The following is a 22417-nucleotide window of genomic DNA, read 5'->3' as shown; positions in this document are numbered from 1 at the left end:
TTACTCAGCAGATCTGTCTTCATGCAAAACACTCCAGAAATTCCTGATTGCAATGAAGAAGGATGGAAACGATTTGAAATGTGATGGGTGATACTGGTCATCTCCAGTTGTAGCCCACATTTGGCTCCATAAGTAAAAGTCCAAGGGGATTTAGAGATGCCCAATCTAATCACAGAAATCCAAGTGCAATTTTGCCCAGTGGAAGTGTAACTGCACTTCATATTGATCTCTTCTGTATGAGCAGAATGGAGAGTTATTGCCTGGAAGGTGGACTCAAAGAGAATCCAAGGTCAAGTTAGGGTGGTGCAAATTACCTCTAGCTGGTGAGAAACTAAGATACCTACCCTGTGTCTGGAAGCTACCATTTCCATCAGGTCCCATATGCAATTCTAAAAGCCAGATGCATCTTAAAGAGAGTCTTACAGTCACTGACAGCAAGGCAGCATTAATGTTGTAGTTCTCACTAACTATGTATTCATGAACTGGGACATAACTGTTCAAATTGTTACTACTTCTGAGTATAAAACACTATGAAACAGCTCTTTCTCTAAGTTTAAAATAAAAATTTGAAGCGATCAAGAAGCATTGTACCTCATGTCATGACAGCATTTTCCCTGCTCTTCGTCCTCCTCCTGGTTCTTGGTGGTTCATAAAATGATGGTGTTTCTTGCACTTGGTGGTGTCCTAGGTAACAGGAAATGCACATGAAACCCAGAGGAGACGTAACCGAGTTGCACTAAGTTTTAAGATTCTTCAATTTTCTCTTCAACCTGCTTCTACACTCACGGAACAGCTTGTAATTATAATCTAGCTTCCCCAATACCTGTCACTAAAAGGGGAGACTCGACCAACATTAGACATGAGTCTCCTAGGAAGCGTATTTCTCATACATCAGTAATGATAGAGCCTGGCTTCTACTTCCACGGCTGGAAGGTTTGATGGGCAGGGTTGAGAACCTCGGAGTCTGATCACTTAAGTGCACTTCAGCAAAATGCAATCTCTCAGCTGGAAAATCTGTGCGGAAGATGCCAAACCACAGTGATCTCATCACATTTCTGTCCCTTTGCAAGGCTCTGCCTGGACAGCCAGCCTGGCTCCTACAGGACACCGCTTTCCTCTCTCTCTCTGTTTATCCGCCTCTGTCTTAGCACTTAGCTCTGCCTTCTTGCTCTAAATCTCTCTTATGTATCAGTCCTGCTGCTGCCTTCAGAGCCCGTCTTCCCCCTCTCCTTGCCTTGCTCTGTGTGGTGGGAGGGCTGACCCCATTTGGGTGCCATCTCCCAGGTCCTTGTTCAGCTGCTTGGGTTCAGCTTGGTTTCAGCTGGCACCAGGGACTGACAAGACATGGGAGGGTGAGAAACAGGGCACGGCCAGAACATTTCCTTCCTTCTCTTTCTTTCTCAAAACCTGCCCTGGTGCCAGCTCACTGTCGGGCTGTGTCTCTGGCTCCCCCAGGGAAGCTCATGGTGGTTCTGGCTTATGCCAGGGGACCCCAGCCCCTTGCTTCTGATGCCACCACCTCCTCCCTCTGCCCTGCCAGCAGAGGGTAGGAGCATTTACTGCTGCTCCCAGTTTCTGTACTGCCCCTCTATTCTCTGCTTGGTTTCTCAGCCCTTCATTCCTGCATAACCAACATCGATCCCACCCCGGCTGGTTGTTTCCCTGGCTGGACTGTGAGCATCAATGTCAGTATCCTCACGTGGTTATGAGCTGCTGCAAGTCAGGAACTCCCTCCCACATCTTTGTACACAGACCTCTGGGTGGGTGCCTGATAAATTGCCATCCAATGGGATTTAAAATACTTCATGTGAAATCCAACCTTCAGAACAGATAGACCTGAGAAGCTGTTCACTTTAAATGGAGATGTCTGCTACTATTACCTTAAGTTAATCGAAGACTTACTTTAAGAAAATCACATGTTCATGCCATTTCCAGAAGCATAGGCACCTGCAAAATCATTTCCTTTGAACAGCCCCTGATACTTAACAGAGCATCTAGCAGGTAGCTTAAAGAGAAGACTTACAGTCCTCACCCCTAACTTCTTGAGTGACAGTCCCGTTTCACAAATGAGGAGATTGAGGCTCAGAGGTACTGACACTACTCCAGGTTTCCACACTTTGCTTGAAACCTAGTCAACATGTAGTGTAGTAATTCTCAAACTTTAAGGACTTTAAGAGTCAAGTATTTGTTAGGAATGTAAAGTCTGAGGCCCATACCCAGGGGATCTAATTTAGCAGGTCAGAAGTGTGGCTCCTTTACAGCATTCATGATACAAATACTCAGTTATGACATCCCCCTCTTGATTCTGATGCAGGTGATCCCACAGTTCCAGCTTAAAGAACACTGCACTAAACATAAGGAAGATGTGTGTGTGTGTTAAGTTAGTTCATGGATACAGCCCTAGAGTCTCGCTAAAGAGATACGACCAGTAAATAATCTTAATAAATAATTGCAGAATTAATACATGAATAAATGAGTGAACATTACTATTTCAAATCCTGAACATTTTCTATTACCATTTACTAGCTCACACTTTAGACACCATGCTTATTCATTTATTAAGTCACTCAATGAACATTTAACTCTTACCATAGGCCTGACCAGTGGTAGATGCTGAAGAATATGCAAATAGTGATCAAATATTCAAGACACAAGCCTTCTCCTTCACAGAGTTCCAATTACTGTAATGGAAGGACCAAGCAAGTAAGGACAACAGAGAGTTATAATAACATGTTAAAAAGGTGTTTTACGCATCTCTGTGCCGCAGTCAAATTAGGACCATGAAGTGGGGAGTGGTCAATTTCACCACCAGGAAGGAGGTTCTAGAAAGACCCCACAAAGAGGTAACACCATGATACATCTCAAAAGACGGGCAGATGTTTGCCAGTCACAGGCAGCATGGGGGCAGCCTTGACATGTGAAGGTAGAGCTTAACCCCTCCCGGAAGCACAACTGGCTCTGCAGGACTTAGGTTCCACGTGTGAATCTCACACACGGACAGATATGCAGACTGATCTGATGTGACCCCCTCCAAGTAGTGCAAATGGCAGAAAGACTCCCCAGTCCGTGCTGGATGGCAAGGAAGAGAGTCCCTCTACTATGACTGTGCTTTCCTCTCCCTGCCCCAAATGTATACCGTTGTCCCCCTTATCCTCAGTCTGACTTACGTAAAATCAGTGACCCATGTTCAGATGTGGTCTGGAAGCCCACAGTCCCACGTCACAATGCCTGCATTTTTCACCTCGCTTCATCTTATCAGGTAGGCATTTTATCATCTCACATCAACACAAGAAGGGTGAGTACAGCATTTTGAGAGAGAGTGCACATACACGTAATTTTTATTACAGAATATTGTAATCCTCCTATTTTATTATTAGTTATTATTGTTAATCTCTTACTATGACTAATTTATAAGTTAAACTATCATGGGCATGAATGTATAGGAAAAAACAGTTGTCAATAGGGTTGGGTACTATCGGCATTTTCGGCATCCACTGGGGGGTCTTGGAACCCGCGTGGTTGTGGGGGGACTAGTGTACACACTTGAAGGGGAAGAGGGATTCTCTGTTTATTTTATCCTTTAATAAGTAAGTGGTTAGAACTAGGATTCTAGGCCGAGGTGGCTAAGCCCAAAGGCTGGCCAAGCCCAAAGGCTGGCCTGCTGATCACAACATTCATTAGATTTCAAGACACTTGGAAGTAAGAGATGGGGTGGGAGAAATAAGACTCTTGATACAACTTTTCCATTAGGTGGTTCCTGGGCTCTGCTTTAATGCAAACCCAAACATTCATCAGTAAAGGTCACATGGGTGACCTGAGTTAGACATTTTTATCCTCACTGCCTCATTTTATCCTCAACGTGGTTTTGAAATTTGTATTATTTTCTTCTTGTGTAGGTGGGGAAACCAAAGCTCAGATGGGCCAAAGGGCTTGTCTGGGACTGCTCAGCTGGTAGGCTGTTCACCTTCAGCGATGAGGGCACTTGACCCACATGTCATTTTCTTTTTCCTGCTGCTGCTTTTGATGGAGTCTGGCATATCCAGATAATGATGTAATGCATACCCCATAGACCACCTATAACTACAAGGCAATTTAGCATCATCTCATTTCCCTTCCACAACGGTGGACATTATCCCCATCTTATAGCAAAGGTTACTGCAAATTAAATATGTTGGTGATTTGGCAAGACACACAGGCATGAAACAGTGGGGCTATTGAACTTAACTGCCCTCTTACTTTAGCCTGAAATTTCCATATTTAGAAGAAACCCTTTTGTTTCTGGATTGTTCTTATTTCCCCAGTTATTTTTCAAGTATAAATTTTATGCGGAAAACCATTACTGTTCACCCTGGAGTTAAGAGGTGTGTCTGGGGGCAACATTTGGCAGCTTAAATATTAGTTCAGCTGTAATCTAAGACCCAATTTTTATTCTCTGAATTTGTAAGCAGACCACTAAACCATGACAAATCTGACATTTTTTGAGGAACAAAAATATTTAAAATGTCCACAACATTAAACTTTAAAAATATTTGCAGCAACATTTTTCTATAAGCTTTAGTATTCCTCTTTAGTATTATCACATTTGACATAATTACACCTTGGAAATACCTCAAACTTGTAATGACATCCTTTCAAGAATTATTACTAATTATTGTACTTGACATGACAAATTAAACATGTTGTTTGATGTAATTACACTAAATAATTCAAAATGCTAATTATGCTTAGAAATAGCAATTAGCATAATTAAGTAAAAAAGAAAACCCAAACTACTGTAAATTCCACTGATTCAGTATCACAAAGTGGAATTTTCTAGATTTTAATAAAAATGGATTGATAGGACTTACAAAATTATATCTTTAATCAAAAATGATGAAACATTTCAGTGGCTTAGTAAGTCTAGCAGAGACAATGAAAGAATAAAAGAGAGAGACTTTGGTGTTTTGCAAAGGGCAGTGTCTATAGAGGGGTCAGACTTGAGTGTGAATCCCAACCTGCCCACCATGAACTGGGGAACTCTGGCCAGAGATGTAGTTTTCCTGAATATTTTTCTTCTGGAATTATATTTGCCTCTAGGCCTGATATAAAAATCTTAGCATTTCTATTTTCCTTCTACCACAGCTGACAGTAGCCAAGACATGGAAACAACCTAAGGGCCCAACAAAGGATAAGTGGATAAAGGAAGTGAGTGTGGACTGTGCATGCAATGGAATATAATACAGCCATAAAAAGGAGGAGATTCCACCATCTGTGAGAACATGGATGGAGCTTGAGGCCATCATACTAAGTGAAATAAGCCAGTCAGAGAAAGACAAATACCATGATTCCACTTACCTGCAGTATTAAAACAATCAAATGCATAGAATCAAAGAATGGTGTGGTGCTGCCAGGGGCCAGGGAGAAGGGAAAATGGGGAGGTACTAGTCGATAGGTTAAAGGTTCAGTTCAGCAAAGTGAGTAAGCTCTGGGGATCTACTGTACATATAGGATTGTTCCTGTGGTCAACAATAATATACTGTACACTTAAGAATTGGTTAAGAGGGTAGATACCATGTTAAAAGTTCTTACCAGGATAAAATGAAAATTTTTTGAAAAGCGTGAACTAACGTTATAAAGGTGTAAAGTGCCAAACACAGTGCATGACCCCTAGGAAGGGCTCAGAGAATTCAGGTTCTCTGAATTCTACTTTCTAAAGGCAAGAATACATTGAATGAAAAATCCTAGGCTCCTTAGAGAGAAAAGAAAAGAGACTTAAGGTAGATCTAAAAAAATAAGTAATCTGAAAAGTCAGGAAAGTGATCTCTAATTTGTAGGTATGTGAGAATATGGTGAGATGATATTTGTAAACATACACCTACCAGAGTGCCTGGCACATTATCAGCTCTTCAAAATCGATAGGGTTTTTCCCCCACTTTTATAAAAATGTTTTAACTGAGATTCAGCAACTAAGTAAGTTGAATCTGGATTTGAACCCAGGTGCACGGGAGACTGATGTAGTCTCTTTACATTGTGCTGCTCTGTCTTACATTATGCAGAGGGGGTGGAGGTGGGGGTGGCCTGCACCTCGGCAGCCCCCAGTCGAGGACACCTCTGCACTGGCTCCTCTGGGCCTGCGTCCTCTGCCTGTGCCGGCTGCAGCTGGCCAAGCTGCTACATTTCTGAGACACAGCTCTCGGCTCCCCAGGGGAATCAGAGCCAGAGGGGTAGACACCACTTTTATTTGGATCTTGACAACTGTCTTCTTATTCGTAAAACACTGTGATAAAGTAAATTTTTGTCTCAGAGAGACGGTTTATCAGACATTCCATTACAGAAGAATGACTGTAAAATGCACTTCTTTTATTTTTCAAGATAAAAAGACACGGAGACAGAAACTTGGTGTGATGACATGGCTGACTGGTGGAAGCTAGCTCTCTGGGGAGGTGGGCAGGGCCCTGACTACCCCTCAGGTGGTGGAGGCGGCCTGCCAGGGTCTTGGCTTCCACTAGGGCGGGTCAGCCAAGCTGGTGATTAAAGATTGCACCTCTCATCCTCCCGGAGATCTTGACCTCCACCGCACAAATGGGCATCTTGCAGCTGATCTAAAACATGGGCACACATTTTTAAAGTCCTACTGTGTGCAAGTAACCTCACTAAGCACAATGTCTGAGAGGGGAAGGAGGTAGTTAGTACACAGCAGAAAAGACACATTTTTCTCACAGGGTTATTCCAGGCACAGGCATGAAGAACATGGTACAGAGTAAGAATTAGGAGAAATGATTTAAGTACTAAGAAGAAGATAAGGTGACAAACCCATTAATCATTAAATGAATCTACAAGCTACTTTTACTTGCTACTAACAGGTGCAGTGTGTGTATGTTACAGCTCCCAGCCTTTAAGGAAGATGATGGACTGGGCAGGAACCAATTTCGGAGACAAATAGGGCGAGGCCCCTGTGTCTGCCTCTTACCAGCTGGTTGAGTTCGGAAAGATTCTCTAACTTCTCTGAGTCTGAAGTTACTCAAATATAAAATGGTTGTGGGTCAGAAGTGGTGCCTGCATCACAGAACTGTTATCATCTGATATCATGCCCCTCTTTCCACCCCTTCTCAGGTATCCCTGATGAGTCCACACAGCCCTGCCTTCTGTGGGTCTCATTTTAGTTCCAGTTCCTCTCAAACCCCATCATTTGCTCAACAACCTAAGTGAATGCACCAGTATTCATATAATAAATACTAGTATATTGGTAGTTATTCTTCAGACATTTCAAATGTAGAAGATCCCCACCTTTTCTGGTATTTGCACATACTACATAGTGATTCCATGCCAATTTCAGAAATGTGAAGCACAGAACACAGAATTTGGAGGCCGGAGCCTGATCGCAGTCTGACTTTGCCAGTTACATGACGTGGCTGTGGGAACATGCCTAGGCTCCCCCGAGAGCTTGGGTTCCATCCTTTGCAGAACGTCGGGCTGCTAGAGCCCCGTGGGAGGGAGAAACCCAGATGCAAAGATAGTAAAGAGCAGCCACTACATGAATAAATCTGAGAACCGGGCAGAGGCCATGGGGTTGGGGAAAGGATGACTGATGAAAATAGAGAGAGAGGGAGAAGAAGAATTCTAAAAGGAGACTAGTCCGCTGGCACGTGGGGACCTGGGTGGTGGGAGCAGTCAGGACTGGTGGGCAGGTCTGCATGAACAGTGACAGCAGGGAGAGAAACGGTCGGGGGAAGGGGAGATGTTTGGGACAGAGATATTAGAAGTGCTGAGTTGCAATGTAGGCAAGTGTTCAGTGGACACGAACCCTTCACACTGGCTTTGCATTAGGGACATCAAAGAGGATCATCTTCCTACACAGGGGTAGCTTGAGTGAGCTCTTCACAGCGGAGATGAGATAAGGAAAGGCGAGCAGCTTCCTCCTCCCATGTCCATCCTTCCCTGGGTTCTCAGTCCAGTGTGGGTGGCACCTTCAGCTTCCTGGATTCCGGTCCCTTCAGATCTGCTCCTTGGCATCTTGCAGCATGGCCCCCCTTAGCAGCTCTTGGGTATCAGAGCTGCAGATGGTGCCTCTTCCAGATCTGAGCTGGAAGGTGGCAGCTATTCGCCGATATAGCTTCATGTATAGGAGGTGTAGGGATGGCTGTGAAACAATGTCCAGAGGATATGCATTGACACTGCAGGGCTTGAGACAGGACGGCAAGGAGGCAAGCATGGAGGAGGAGCAGCATTAGAGAAAGGCTGGTGTGCTCCGATTTCACTTTTCTAGTCAGAGGAAACACGAGCATGCTCTAAGGTCAGAGAAAAGCTGCCAGAGGAAATAAAGAGCTGTATGTGCTGAAGCTGGAGAGTGAGTGAGCGAGAAAACATCTCAGAGCAGAAGGCTGTCCTAAAAGAGAAAACCCCAACTTGTAGAAGGCAGCAAATGCTAACTATCGCTAGGCATTGCTGAAGGAAGAAGGGGAGGATGGGCAGAAGGGAAGTATCTGGATGCGGGAGGAAGTTAGATTCTTTAGCGCTCAGTTTGGGAATCTGGGGTGTATCAAGTACAACCAACCGAAGCAAAGAGGAGGGGAAGGAGGGGCAGGACGTGGGGAGTTTACCCAACACGCTCAGCATTCATACGTATTAACATATTTAATGACCATAGCATTAACCCAGCTAAGTTTGCATGACTGAGAGAAGTTAAATAATTGTCAAAGCCAAATTTTAGTTCGCGATCCAGCTGGAATTTGAATCTGGGTCTATCCAACTTCATAGATTGCACTTTTCCATTTATTTTTGTCTTTCCCCCATATATCCATGATTCTTTCTCCTGTTATCAACAATTTTTTGTTAGCAGATTTATATAAGGACAAGTGTATGGTTTCACAAGCTACAAGCCAAGAAAAACACCACATTTGTTTACACGTACAAATAAATAAGCTGGTTTTATTTCCCGGAATCAAAAGAAAACATAAATCGGGAAGTCCCTTCCGCCTAGGTTGCCTTCCTCGCTGAGTGCCACCATGTCCAGTAGCTTAGGCTGAAGAGGGAGGCACTGTCCCAGACGCACCCCTCCCCCTCGTGAATATATCCCAGGACACTGCCTCCTACACTTCTCTTAAATCCACCTTCTTGCTCCAGGTCTCCATCTTCAGCCACCGGGAAGAGCTTTATCTACTTCTCCAGCTTCCCTCTTGCCAATCCTCATCCCCTTTCCCAGTCTGCATTATTTCACACCACCTTACACTGTTTCTTATTCCCCAAATCCCTCTGGATTCTCACGTCCATGCTCATACTTGCTCCACTTTCTCTGTGACCATCTATCTCGTTCTCCAGCCCTAGCACACATGTCTGGTGAACACCCATTTGGCCTTCAATCCCTTCTAAGGAGCCTTTCTTGACCCATGATTTCCTCCCCTTCCCCCAAGAGAACTGTATTCTGTTCCCCGGGCAGAATTCCATCAGAGAACCTATGACATACTTTTCTGCTCACTTGCTATGTGTCTCTTACCCTTACTAGTCTCCAAGCACCTTGGGTGCTGCATTCCAATTCACTGTAGCCTGGGGCTTGGCATACATGCTGAATGAATGAATGAATGAATCAATCAATCAATGAAGATTGACCTTTGGCTCAACACCATATATTTTTTTCTGGTCTACATTGGAATTTGTCATGGTGTTAATTGGAATGAAAGCCATTATAAATATAAACTTTGAAAATCTCACAGAAACTCTTCCTGTTTTATTTTGTTTTGTTTTCTTGGATGTTTTGTTCCACCCATCAGAGTTTAGGTTGGAAACACGAGTGGCAATTAGCACGACAGCCCTCGTGATTACTCCCATAATCTGCAGTCCCTAAGTGGTGGGAAAGAGAGGCCTTGCGGAGACTTTGAGTGTATTTCCTTATTAGGAAATCACAGTGATTTCATGAAAGTCACAAAGGAAATGTTTTTACTGAGAAATCATATGAAACTAATGAGGAAAGGGAAAAAATATATATATTTTTAAATCCCACATACTAACACTATGCCTAACAATGAAATTATGTATTCAGGAAATTTTAAGCTTACACTTAGCCTAGTTAAACAGAAAGATGTTAATTCATCTGAACCCCCAGTGCATAAAAACACATCCCATGTGATGTGATAACCACCTGTGGCCACGTGCCTCTTGTCAGTTTCAGAGGTACTTTCTCAGGCATTCTCTGGGGCAGTTCTCCCAATGGGTAGGGGGCTTTTACGTGTTTAACAGAAATGGAAACTGAGGCTCTGATTTGTTAAGTGACTTGTCTGAGAGCATTCAGTGATCAGGAGAGAGCCACAACAGACGACCTGGCCTGTCAGATTCCCACGGCCCCAGGGATGTACCCCCTGGGCTTGTGCCAACTGTATATTGTATCCAGTAAACAAACTTGAAGGTACTACAAAATCATTTACACAATTACTGGAAAATGTGATAGAAGCTCCTTGATTATCACTGATAACTCTCTTCAATAAATCCCTCAATCTTTTTAAATGAAGGAAAAAATGAGGGTAAATACAAGCTAGGACACAGCTTCTCTGGGTCCAGTCCTGGCTTTGATGACACATTCACTGTTTGACCTTGAGTGAGTCATTTTTTTCAGATTTCAGACTTAAACCCAGTCAAATAAGGTGTTTAGGCTTAATAATTTCAAAAGTACACCTGTCTTTGACTATCTCATGGGAAAATAGACGGTAAAACTAAAGAAATACAGAAGATTCAGGATATCCTCTTAATGACCAGTTAGTTCTTAGCCCAGGAAGTCTCCTCAGGCAGGAGGGTCGTTAGCAGCTGATCAAAACCCAGAACCCATCAATATTCATTTTTAAATAAGTAAATGAATTAAGGAATCATATCCATTCTTGTATTTTTACCTGGGTTTTATTTTCAAGACACATATCTTCCTGTGGATGCTTTTTACATATCCTAAATATCTCGGTCTATCCCAACATGGGCCAGCGTGAGTTGCTGGTGTTGGGGTGATGTTAGAGCAATGCAGGAGAAGTTGTGCAAAGTGGAACAGAATCAACAGCGGGCATCAGTGAGCGATAGCTCAGCTTAGCCCTGGGCAGAGGGTGAATGTCAGGAGGAATTTGATGCATCACTGACTCCTTGAGAGTTGATATTTTTTCATTTTATATTCTATGTACAACCAAGTCTCTTTTTCCTTTAAAGGCAAGGATGTTGTAAGTGTTAATTTTCTTCTTGGCAACTGTAAAAAGAGAAGTGAATCTACCTGTTTTAGGACCTCAATCTTCTGAATGGCCTAATAGTAACTCTGATATCACGTCCAGAATTCTTTCCTCAGTACTACATACCATAATCATAGTTTCTATTTATTGGAAAATATCAAGCTTTGTTCATTTTTATAATCTATGTCTCTCTGATCTTACTTACTTAACCCCTTTTCTGATTCTAGGTATTGATAATAATCTCTTTGATTCCTATTAATTCAATTAATTAGTGTTTAAGCAAGAGCTTGTTTCAATACATTCAGACATGTTCCAAATGCCAGGTTGTTCTGGGCACTGGAACTATGGTGGTAAACAAGCACACAATCTCTTGCCCTCGAAGGCTTTTCCAGCTAATAGGGGAGAGACAAGTACGTAAAAATCAAATGTCATTTAATATGATACATGCTATAATAAAAATAGAGTGCATGGCACAGTGACCCCTAAGAAAAGGGCCACCTAATTCAGAATGAGAGGGGGTTTAGTCAGCATAGACCAAATTATGTGATGATAACAAATAGAGAAGAGGACACTTCTGAAGAGCTGATGGAAATAGGAGCCCAGGAGGGGAGACGGGAAATGAAAGGAAAAGGGAACCGAGCTCTCAGAGGTGGCACTGACTGCCCTTGCATGGACGAGATGCATTATAAATCTTAGCAGTTTATAAGAAGCACAATTTCTGATTCATTGCACATGATGATCACAGATTGATTCAGGGTTGGCTCCATAGTACCTTTATTCTGGAGACCAGGCTGAAGGAGCAGCCCTGCCTGGAACATGTGAGTCTCTTGTAGGACATGCCCTCTCCTGATGGATCAGAAATACCACTTGTCATTCCTGCCACATTTCTTTGGCCTAAGCAAGTCAAGACTGGCAGCCAGGGCTGGGTTTGTTGAATGTTCCACAGGGACGGGCCCAATAAGGAGTGGCAATGCATATTTCAAAAAGTAACAGTACCACTAGGGAAAATGCTTGTTATTTGTTAGGGCTAGAGCTCGAGGTAAGATGGAGGGTTAGTGAGACATGAGATTTGATATTAAGGCAGAAGATAGATAAATGGGGGACTTTATAGTACAAATATGCTTGGACTTAATCCTATGAACAATCATTAAATTGGTGGGTCCCTGCCTGCAAGTGAGAGAAAGGGTCAGTGTGGTCGAACTGCCCGTTGAAACACATCACCCTGTCTGTGCTGCAGAAATAGTTTGTAGGCAACACACTATCGGCAGGAGCAGAAGAAGAGGAAGAGGACGCTTCTGAAGAGCTGATGGAAATGGGAGCCCAGGAGGGGAGACGGGAAACTAAAGGAAGAGGGAACCGAGCTCTCAGAGGGGCACCGACTGCCCTTGCATGGACGAGATGCATTGAGAGAGAGCAACTGTTTCCTTTCTCCATAAAATGCTACGTTAACACTAATAAAATGTCTGTTTCATTTGCAAAATTCAACAGAAAGGAGACAATAACTACTTGGTGTCAGTCTCTGTGAGGCCCCAGAAGACCTGAGAGAGGCCTCAAGTGCCTCAGGGACACTCTTTGCAGGTGTGGCATGGACGAGAGATGAGAGCCCAAAGCTGACTGGCTCTGTGATCTGAGACCCGCCACGGAGTGGCCTGCCTGTTTGCACAGGGCTTCACAGTGCACTGAATGGAACTGGGGAACTGGGGGGCTTTGGAGTAAGACACACCTGAAATGCCATTCCAGGTCGGCTACTGGCAGGTGGTAGACATTGGACAATTTACTGCATTTCCCTGAGCCAATTTCCTCATCTGTTAGGAAGGAAAGAGAGAGGGAGGGAAGAAGGAAATGCCAAACAAAGGAAAGTATATTAGTCAGGGTTCTCCAGAAAAACAGACCAAGAGGAGAGAGAGATTTATTTCAAGGAATTGGCTTATGTGATTATGGAAGTTTGGCAAGTCCAGAAAATAATCTGATGGGGTAGACCAGCAGGATGGAGACCCAGGTGGCATTGCAACTGAATTCCAGAGGTATCCTGGGGGCAGAATCCCTTCTCTTTCAGGGTAGGTCAGCCTTCTGTTCTGTTCAGACCTTCAGCTGATGGCATAAGGCCGATCTACTGTGGGAGAGCAATCAGCTTTACTCCCAGTTCAACCGATTACATATTCATCTCACCCAAAAAACACCTTCACAGAAACGTTCACAAGAATCCCTGGCCAAATACCTAGGAACAGTGGCCCAGCCAAGTTGACACATAAAATTAACCTTCACAAAAGGAAAAGAAGAAATAAAGAAAGAGAAAGAAAATAAAAATAAGAAAAATATGTGATCGTCTATGTGAAAGGTGCAGGGCCTGGGAGTAGCTCACCAAACTGCTGCTTATTTTATTATTGATATTATCGCTATATTATTTGTATCTGTTCATCTATCCTTATTTCACAGATGCTGAAATTGAGATTTGGAGATGTTACCTGTAGACACTCTTTCCCATGTCCTGCTGAGGTCATTCAATCAATCACTGGATATGCTTGCCCATTTAGCATTCTGAGATGGGCAGAATACTCAGGTTTTGGATGTAACTGACTTAATTCCCTGCTCAGCAAGACCAATCAGAATGTTCAATTGAAAGTACAGTTGAATCCATTAGTAAAGAACAGGAACAAAAACTGACCTAGTTTGTGTGGTTGAGAGGGGCTTCTCTGCTTTAAGGGGAGCTAATAGTGCTAATGGGCTTTGTTGCAGGCAGACATCATCAGACCATTTGTTGATTTCACAGGACACTGCGAGTATATGCTCTACATCCTATGCCTAGCACAGCACTAAGCTCTGAAGGGACCCAGAGAAGCAGGAAACACATGGATGGAGTTGTTACATTCCTGGCATCTTATTCACACGTATGACCTAATTTTTTCCCCATTTTATTTTAAGCTGGATTCAGCTTGGGGAGACACTAGCTGTCCTGGTTTGTGTTTCTTTGTTTTAAAGGATGAATAGGTTGTAAGAGGGCAGGAGCTGCAGCCCTGCCTCATAATCAAACAGATGAGAAGCTGACACACCAACATGAAGAGAGAAGTCGATGTTCAGGATAAGCAGTGGGAGTGGGAGGTGCGGGCAGGTCCCCAAACCAAACACCCAGGACCGCGCTGAGAAGCAGGTGGGAGCAGCATTGTAAGGACTCAGAGACGTCAGTGAGCACCAGGCTCTCCGGTGAGCTGAGGGTTCCCCAGATGAGCTCAGCTCACAGAGCTCGCTAGCAGCAAAGGCACATCAGAACATCTGCAGACACGGTGTGACGGCTCCCCTGGCCGGCGCCGCAGCACCCTTCCCTGCCAGGTGTAGTCCTGCCCTGGAGGTTCAGCCTGAAGACAGCAGGGTAGTGCTGTGGGGTGAGTATAAGCCTTGAGTCAGAAAAGAAAGAAAAAGGCCTTGAGTCCTAACTCAACCGTGCATCTACTACGTGCTCTCAGGTAAGCAACTTGCCTATCCTCCAAAATGGGGGTAAAGGATGCCAGCTTTGCAAGGCCTGCCCTACGTAGCGATGGCGTGACTGGACATAAGGTGCTGGCCCAGTGCTGGACACAGCCTAGGTGGGGGGCTTATGCTTAGTACCTTCTCACTCCCGTCATGCACAGCACTCCTAGGGAGCTGCAGAAACAACATTTCTGCTCTACCAAGCATTCAGCTCTCTCTCTCTGGAGAAAGCCATCCTCTTTTGATATGAGATTGACAGAGAGGCTATTCTGAGAAGGACTAATTACACAACGCATCCGGTGAGTGCCCCTCTCTCGCCCACACACAGTTATCGGAGCTGTAACGGGACGTGCAGCCAGCCTGCCACGTGGCCCCAAACCTATGGTACCTGTTGGCAGTTGCCATAGCAACGGGGTTGGGGAGCTGCGAGGAAGAGAGAGTGTCTGTGATGGGTTTTGTTCATCTATTCTTTTTGTTTGCATGTGCCTGTATGTGGGAGGGAGGTGCAGTTGAAGGGGGAGTCACGTGGTGGGTAGCTGGAGAGGTACCTCCCTGTGGTTAACTGTAACGCATAACCCCACGCAAAGGAAGTCCAGTTGGAGAAACCGCTTATGCCCATTTATTCCCTGCTGCATCTCTGTATTTTCCGCAAATTTCCTCCTAATGTCTTTAGTGTGTCCCTTGTTCTGATGGTTTTGCCCCATTGGCTTCTTCGATTTGGATTCTGAAAAAGTTTTAGGATGTGCAAAAGTTTTTAGTCTGTGTATATGCAAATCCATTATTACTCTTTGTGATTTTATTTTCCCATGGCTATTGGAACCTCTTTCCCAGTTCAGTAACAGTTAAACATTTAATTATAAAAATTAGATTTAATTATTTACTTCTTAAACTCAACAGGAATGTATTTTAGTGTATGACCTGAGGTGAGAATTAATCATATTTAAAAAAAAAATTCTTCCCCCAATTTATAAGCATATCTTAATGAAGAACTCACCCTTTTCTTAGTTTATTATACATCCTTAATTACATAGTAGATTCTTCTTTTCAACAGTAGTTTGACTTCCGTACTTTCTGTGTCATACTTTTTATTGCCCATTTTGTGCAGCTACCATACTCTTAATTTTATAGCTCTATAATAAATTATTACACATGGTAAACCAAGTCTGACATCTTGCTTTTGGTTTCTAATTTATTATCTACTACTATTTATTATTCAAGAGGAAATTAAGAAAATTTTGTCCTTTAAAAACTCTTACAGGGTTTTGATGTAATTTGTGTTAAATTTGTATTTTCATCTGTAACTTTATGTGGAAGAGACTGGTACAAATCATTTACTATTATAGCAGAGGCCCCAGTCATATGCTCGTCATCCTACAAGCAGTGTGCATCCTCATACGATTTTCTCGAATCAGTATTCAGTGCCTGACCTGGGGGGCTTTACACACCACGTTCATTATCTGTGAGACAACACAGTTCCAGCAATAAGAATTTTTTTCTTTTGGCAGTTCACTAGAATATATTCTAGGATCTTCTGACCTTGTACTTCACAACAATTTCTAAAATACATGTATTAATTTTTTAGTGGGAGTTGATCAAATTCTATTTTTCCTGAGGAAAAAAATGTTAACATATCAAAGTTTTGAGAAAATTGCCACTTTAAGGAAGCATCCTTTCCCCCAAAAAATATCTGTACAAACAGCACACAGCAGAATGCATCCATAAGGCTTTTCACTGCAGCTCCATGTCTCCGGATGCCTGTCCGGAGCCCCCATCTCCTGGACCCCGTCTCTGCTGGCGCTGCCTTTCAGAACGCACGGCTGTTTCCCAGAGTCAGGCCCTCAGAGCAAGCTCTCCCTACACGGTCTCCACGGCTTCCCTTCGTCCAGTGCCCAGTTAGACAGTAAGGTCACCATGTGTCAAGCCCGTATCAGCTGGTGCTCTGTAATGCCCAAGTGCCCGGAACAGTGTCTTCACACAGTAGACTAGGAAAATTATATGTCAAACTGGAGGAAAATGTTTTATAATCGAACAGTTAATGGCTCTATTTCCTCCAGGTAGTCAGGAAAAGAAACTTTCCGTCTAAGAAGTAGAAGGGGGAGATGGAAAGAACAGCAGCTGGACAGTCCTGGTGTGAATTCCGCCTGCACTCAGAAGCTCTGGGGAATCACTAGCGCCCCTGAATGCCAGTTTCCTCACCAAGGAAATAGGCCGACGGTGATCCCAGCTCAGGACGGCTGTGTGAGGCACATACAGTGCGGTGCACGGCCCAGCAGGGGTGTCTGGCCCCAAAGGGACTCAGGGACGCCTCCCACCTTGCCTCCCACCAAAGCTCAAGGATGAGGTTTTGACACAGAGAATGCATTTTAGGAACTACACCTGACGCCCGACATTTGTAACATCCCCACTAACAGAGGCCTCCCTGGGGTGTGTAGCCTGTCACTCACCTGTCGTCTGTCACCAGAGGTGGATGACCCACCCATGGAATATCCAGTCTATGGGGATGCCCTCCTGGAATCTGATCCATGGCTGGGAACTAAATGCCAGTTATTCGGCCCAGGGGTGGACCTGCCCCAGGGGCTCTCTGCCTTCTTGCAGACTGAAATACCCTGGCTGGCCCTCTGCTCTCACACATGACAATGCTGTCTTTGCTTCAGGGATTTTGGGGCATTTTTTTCTAACATTTGAGTCCATATGGGTGCAGGTGCATATCCATCATCCTGTCTTTATGCTTCAAGCACACACTGAGCACCTACTGTGTGCAGGCCCTGTGCTAGGCAGTGTAGAAATAAAGATGAGTTAGCCCCAGTTCTGGCCCTCAAAGTAGACTGGGCACTGAAATACAACTGAGGATCTGAAGGTGTGACAGAGACTCACACAATTCAACGTGATGGAGGGTGAGGGCTCTCTGGGAGAAGAGGTTAGAGTGACTACCTATACCTGGAAGTTTTTAGAAAAGATAACAAAGAATTTACCAGAAGGCAGGGAGACATGGAGAAGGTCATGTCAAGCAGAGCAAATGATATGTAAAAATGCACAGAAAACTTTCCCATAATGAGGCAATTATGGTTCAAGCATGTCAAAAAGGATTTCATTCTCAGAAAAGAATCAAGTTATTTTTGTACTGGCCAAATATCTGATAATCATAGCATCTATTACATTATCATCGTCCTTATATGCATTTAAATTGAACCTTACACTTTATTCAAAATACTCCAGGATATGAATCCTCATATCATATCATGAAGGAAGAAACAAAACAAAATGAAAACCCAGGGATTAGGAATTAGCTACACCCCTTACCAGCTGAGGGATCAGTCAAGTGTCCCTCTCTGACTCAACTTACTGACCTTCTAAGTAGGAATAATACCAAGGCCTCCCTTCAGGGCTGCTGCCGAGGTCACAGGTGGTATAGAGTTTAGTCCAGTATGTGGCACACGGCAGAGGCAGCGCCTGCACACACAGTCACGCAGCATGAATGGGGTGAGCAGGATGACGCAGCAACACCAAGGTGGGAAACCTGTCAGGTCAGGTTCAAAGTCCTCATCCAAGTGCTGCCGGGTCTCCACTCCTTGGTATAGGACCGCCCCTGGCACTGACTTGGAGCAACACCATTTCTCCAAGGAGATTCCTCTCCCACTGATGTCACAGTCCTCCCTGGTGAATGATCCCTCCGGCTATGACAGCACGCTCTTACAACGCCATTCAATACAGCACTCAAAGGAGAGTATATTGTTTGTATCCAAAGTAGAAATATGCCCTGTTTGGGGAGGTTAAAAAAATATGGAGTCCCCCAGAATAAAGCTGTAGTCCACATGAACTGTAGCGTTTACTTGCCTGGGAAGGTGCGAAGTAGGCTTTAAAGTGAAGCCCTGGATGAGAGCGACCCTCCCCGGGGGAAACCCGCACAGGCAAGAAGGCAAAGGCGTGTGTGTGGATTACTTCTGACTGCAAACGTGGGGCTTATGGCTCATCCTGCTTTTTATTCTTTCTTAAGAGTCTCTTGCTGATCAACATTTTTAAAACTGTCACTGTCTTTCCCGGGGGAAGGGGACACTGGAAAACAGAATATTTGAATTGCCCCAGAAGGAAGAGGCCGTTTCCAGCAGAGTTTGGTCCACTGTCCTGATGGGTTTATGACTCCGACAGGCTGGTGCTCGATGATGATAACAGGTCTGTATGTGAGAAGAGACCAGCTCTTTGGACTTTCATTATGATTGATCATACACTTCGTATTTGTTTTTTTCTAAATCTACTTGCTGGCTTCTCCTCCTCAGCTGTATTGTGAGCTCCCAAAGGGCAGGCACTGTGCTTTGCTTTAATTTCTCAATACCCAACATAGGCCTGGCACATAGTAGCCCTGACACATGTTAGGTTTATTTATGTTAAAATATATATATTTTTATTAAAACCACACCCACAACGTGTCAGGCACTCTCCTGGGAATTGCAACAAGTTTCCTGCCCTCCAAGAAGTCAAAGTTTAGAAGGTGAGACACTCTCGGTGATGCACATGCATACTCAAGAAAGAAGGAAACCCCAAGACTACCTGTGGGTGGGCAGGCTTCCCAGAGGAGGGAAAGCCCCACATGGCTGGATATTGGCTTGGAGTTTGCCACCTGGGCATATGAGGCAAAGACAAATGACGGTGTGTGTTTAATGGCAAATAAATGAATGATTAGATGAGTGGCCTTTCTGTCTCCGTAATTCTGCAAAATTCAGCCATGTTGCAAGACAGAAGATTCCTGCAGACAGGCATGCAGAATGGTTAGAGATACTTCTGCGTCTAACAAGAGATCCTTTAGTTCAGCACATCAGTGAGGCATGGATGGCCCTGAGAGCCACACTGGAGCAGAAAGTTTAGAGAACGTGCCGTGGTCCTGCTCTCTCGTGATGGGCATGTGATATGACCAATCCCAGCAACTCATTCAGGAGATGTGACTTTGCACATCCAGCAGCAGGGCTGGATTGTAACCTGATTATGACCTGCACAGTCCCCACCTGGGTCAGCTGGGTGCTGGGAAGTGACCCTGAGAAAGAGTTAGGTGTGTCTGAGACTCATGGGCAAGAGCCTGTGGAAGATAACAGGTGGGGATGCGGAGCTGGGCCCATAAAGTCTGCAGAGCATGATGATGCTGATCGGACACCTGTGAACAGGTGTGGGCAGGGAGAGATGAGACCCAGGGCAGATCTGACCATTTCCGCCAGCCCAACAAGGAGCTCCAGAGCAAGCACTGTGATTCAACATGTCCCGGGTGGGGAAGAATGGCCCGACCCCATAGCCACGTTCAGTTACTGTTCAGGGGCTGCCCCAGAAGAGCACAGCCCTGACATGAAGGCTGGTGGGTGCCTCGCAACAGAGCAGTGGCTCTTTGTTGAAGGAGACTCTAGCGGCACACCTGTGCACTGCAGAGCCACCTCTTCACGACTGCTCCACACCTGTTGGCCTAACCCTCAGCCCTGCTCAGAGGCAGATTCCTCTCTGGCCACTGATTGACCACTGGGACCCAGGGCCCAGTTCCACTGGGGCCGATTCTGCATGGCAGCTTGCCCCTGTATCCACATGCCCCTGTTCTAATAGATGGACTTCATCCTTGCCCTAGGGCTCAAGTCACCACATTTCCCCCCATCCTGCTGTCCTGTGTGCCCCAGGCCAGGATTCTGACCGTAAACTCCAAATACAGGACTACTGTACTCCATTTCCTCGGGACTGAAAGGTAAACTTTTCTTTTCACTTGAACCTTGAGTGTCCTTCCCAGAGTCCTGGAGAGGATGAATGGCAGCAGCTCTGAGAGGGCGTCATAACCAGGGAAGGAAACCACGATGTAGGGGATCACAGTCTGCAGCGGGCTCACCTCCCAGTGAGCGCTCACCAGGATGCACCGTGTTTTCCGAGGAGGCTCCATGTGAGGAATCTTCACAACACCCGTATTTCCTCATGCATTTGATTTGAGGAATTATGTTCCAGAAACAGAGAGGAGGAGAGAATGGCCATTTTTGCTCCACTGCTTGCACCAGATCCTTGGGAGGCCACGGTAAATGGACTAGGGCCAGATGGAAGATTCTGGAAACTCTGGGTGAAAACTTCCATTTACCCTACAGTATATCATCTACATCTGGTAGAAGGAGAAACTGGAGCTCAAAGAGAACTGACTTGGTGAAGACCACCCTGGTGATCTGTGCTGCTCCAAGTTCAAGGTCTGTTGGACCTGCCACTGGTATGCATTCTACTGCTGACCCAGATTTTACATGTCTTTACCCAGTTCATTCTCTCAAACAGCTGCATGCCCAGATGCTACCACAGAGAATATTTGGGGTGTCAATTATGTGTCAGTCACATATATCATGTTTTCTCATGTAATCTTTGCAACAAGCCAATGGATTAGGGACCGATGCTGTCCCATTTAGAGATGAAGAAATTCAAGCTCTGAGAGGTGAGGTCAGCTCTTAAGTGGAATACCCAGTACTGGGCCTGTTCAGTTTGAAACCTCTGCATTTATTGTCCCTTCTGCGGAAGATGCTCTTTCCCTGTATGTCCACCTGGATGTTGCCTTTTCATCCATCAGGTGACAATTCCAAATATACTTCCTCAGAGCTGGAAGGCCTGGACTCCCTGGACCACCAGGATGACCCCGCTGAGGCAGCCCCAGTCTCTCCACCAAATTATCTTATGTTACTGTCCTATTCTCAACAGTGAATGGCATCACATTTACGGGTAAAACCAAATCTCTGGGTGAGAACTGTCTCATTGATTCCTCTATCTCCAGACAGCGCTGGATATACAGTCGGGGCTTGATAAGTATTTGCACACTGATCACCTCTTTCCACACTCCTCCTGGCAACCTCTTTCTCTCTTGGAGAAAAGTTTGCATCTCCTGGGAACCTTCTGGAGTAAAGAGACCAGGAGAGGATACCGAGAGGATGCCTGTGCTACTTGGATGCAGAGGAAAATGAAAATGAGAATTACAGCCCTGCTTAAGAACTCACCTTATTGTCGAACCACCCTCCCAGGAAATTCTTCTCCAGATCTGACTGGATTTGTCCAGCTGTGGCTGAAACCAACTTTGTCCCGAGTGATCTTCAGTGGAGGAGCCCGTGCAGGAACTCTTTGTGTCAAATGACCCAACACTCCTCCAGACCGCTCTGTGAGAGGGAAGCTAGGGCTTACCCACAGTTACAGCCTAACTGACTCAGGCAGCTCCAGGGACGCACCCAGGGAGCCGGAAACGAGGCCCCTGAGAAAACCTGAAGATCCTGAATGAAGCTCCAGCCCCTTACCAGCCTGCTGGTGACCTGAACTCAGTCATTTACCAGGAGCTTCATTTTTGTCATCAGTAGTGTGCATATTACCTACCTTACAGATATGTGAGCTATTATTTGTTTCTTTTTTCATATTTAGAAATTGCTGCTAATTTATAGGGGTGATGTGTCCAGAACAGAAAAATAACTGGCCCACAAGCACTGAGCAAATTAAAGCTAGAGTTTAGAATATCTTTGTTTAGTCACAACACTAGATTTATGTTTCCCTATGATCCCTCAGACAGGTCCGAGGTTCCCTTTGACATGGTCAAAACAGTACAAGGAAAAGTTTTAGTTAAATAGAGGGAGGACCCCAAAGTAAAATCATTTTAAAATCATGGAATTTGCTCCCAAGAAGAGACTCCAGGCCCTGGGCTACCTGGCTCATTCCAGCTCCCAACAGCCGCACCTCTCCTTTAGCTGGACTTGCTTCAAGTCACCTCATCCCCATTGCCCCATGGAAACTGGCGGTGTGGCAGCTGA

General features: G+C 44.9%; 1 long non-coding RNA gene across 5 annotated transcripts in view; it reads right to left on the bottom strand.

Moving 5' to 3' along the window:
• The window catches only part of LOC118973916 (uncharacterized), a 185603-nt gene that overhangs the window by 120953 nt on the left and 42233 nt on the right, over positions 1-22417 (bottom strand). For 4 of the 5 annotated variants that reach the window (XR_012133365.1, XR_012133351.1, XR_005063440.2 and 1 more), the window contains exon 1: positions 592-1191. This is a non-coding gene — a long non-coding RNA (uncharacterized lncRNA). Of the gene's footprint in view, positions 1-591; positions 1192-22417 lie in introns of those variants that run through there. The other variant, XR_012133379.1, reaches the window with a different exon arrangement.

This window comes from Manis javanica, chromosome 1, assembly GCF_040802235.1.
Source record: "Manis javanica isolate MJ-LG chromosome 1, MJ_LKY, whole genome shotgun sequence".
NCBI lineage: Eukaryota > Metazoa > Chordata > Mammalia > Pholidota > Manidae > Manis > Manis javanica.
Note: the sequence above shows the minus strand (reverse complement) of the source record. Positions and strands in the feature narration are given on the sequence as shown.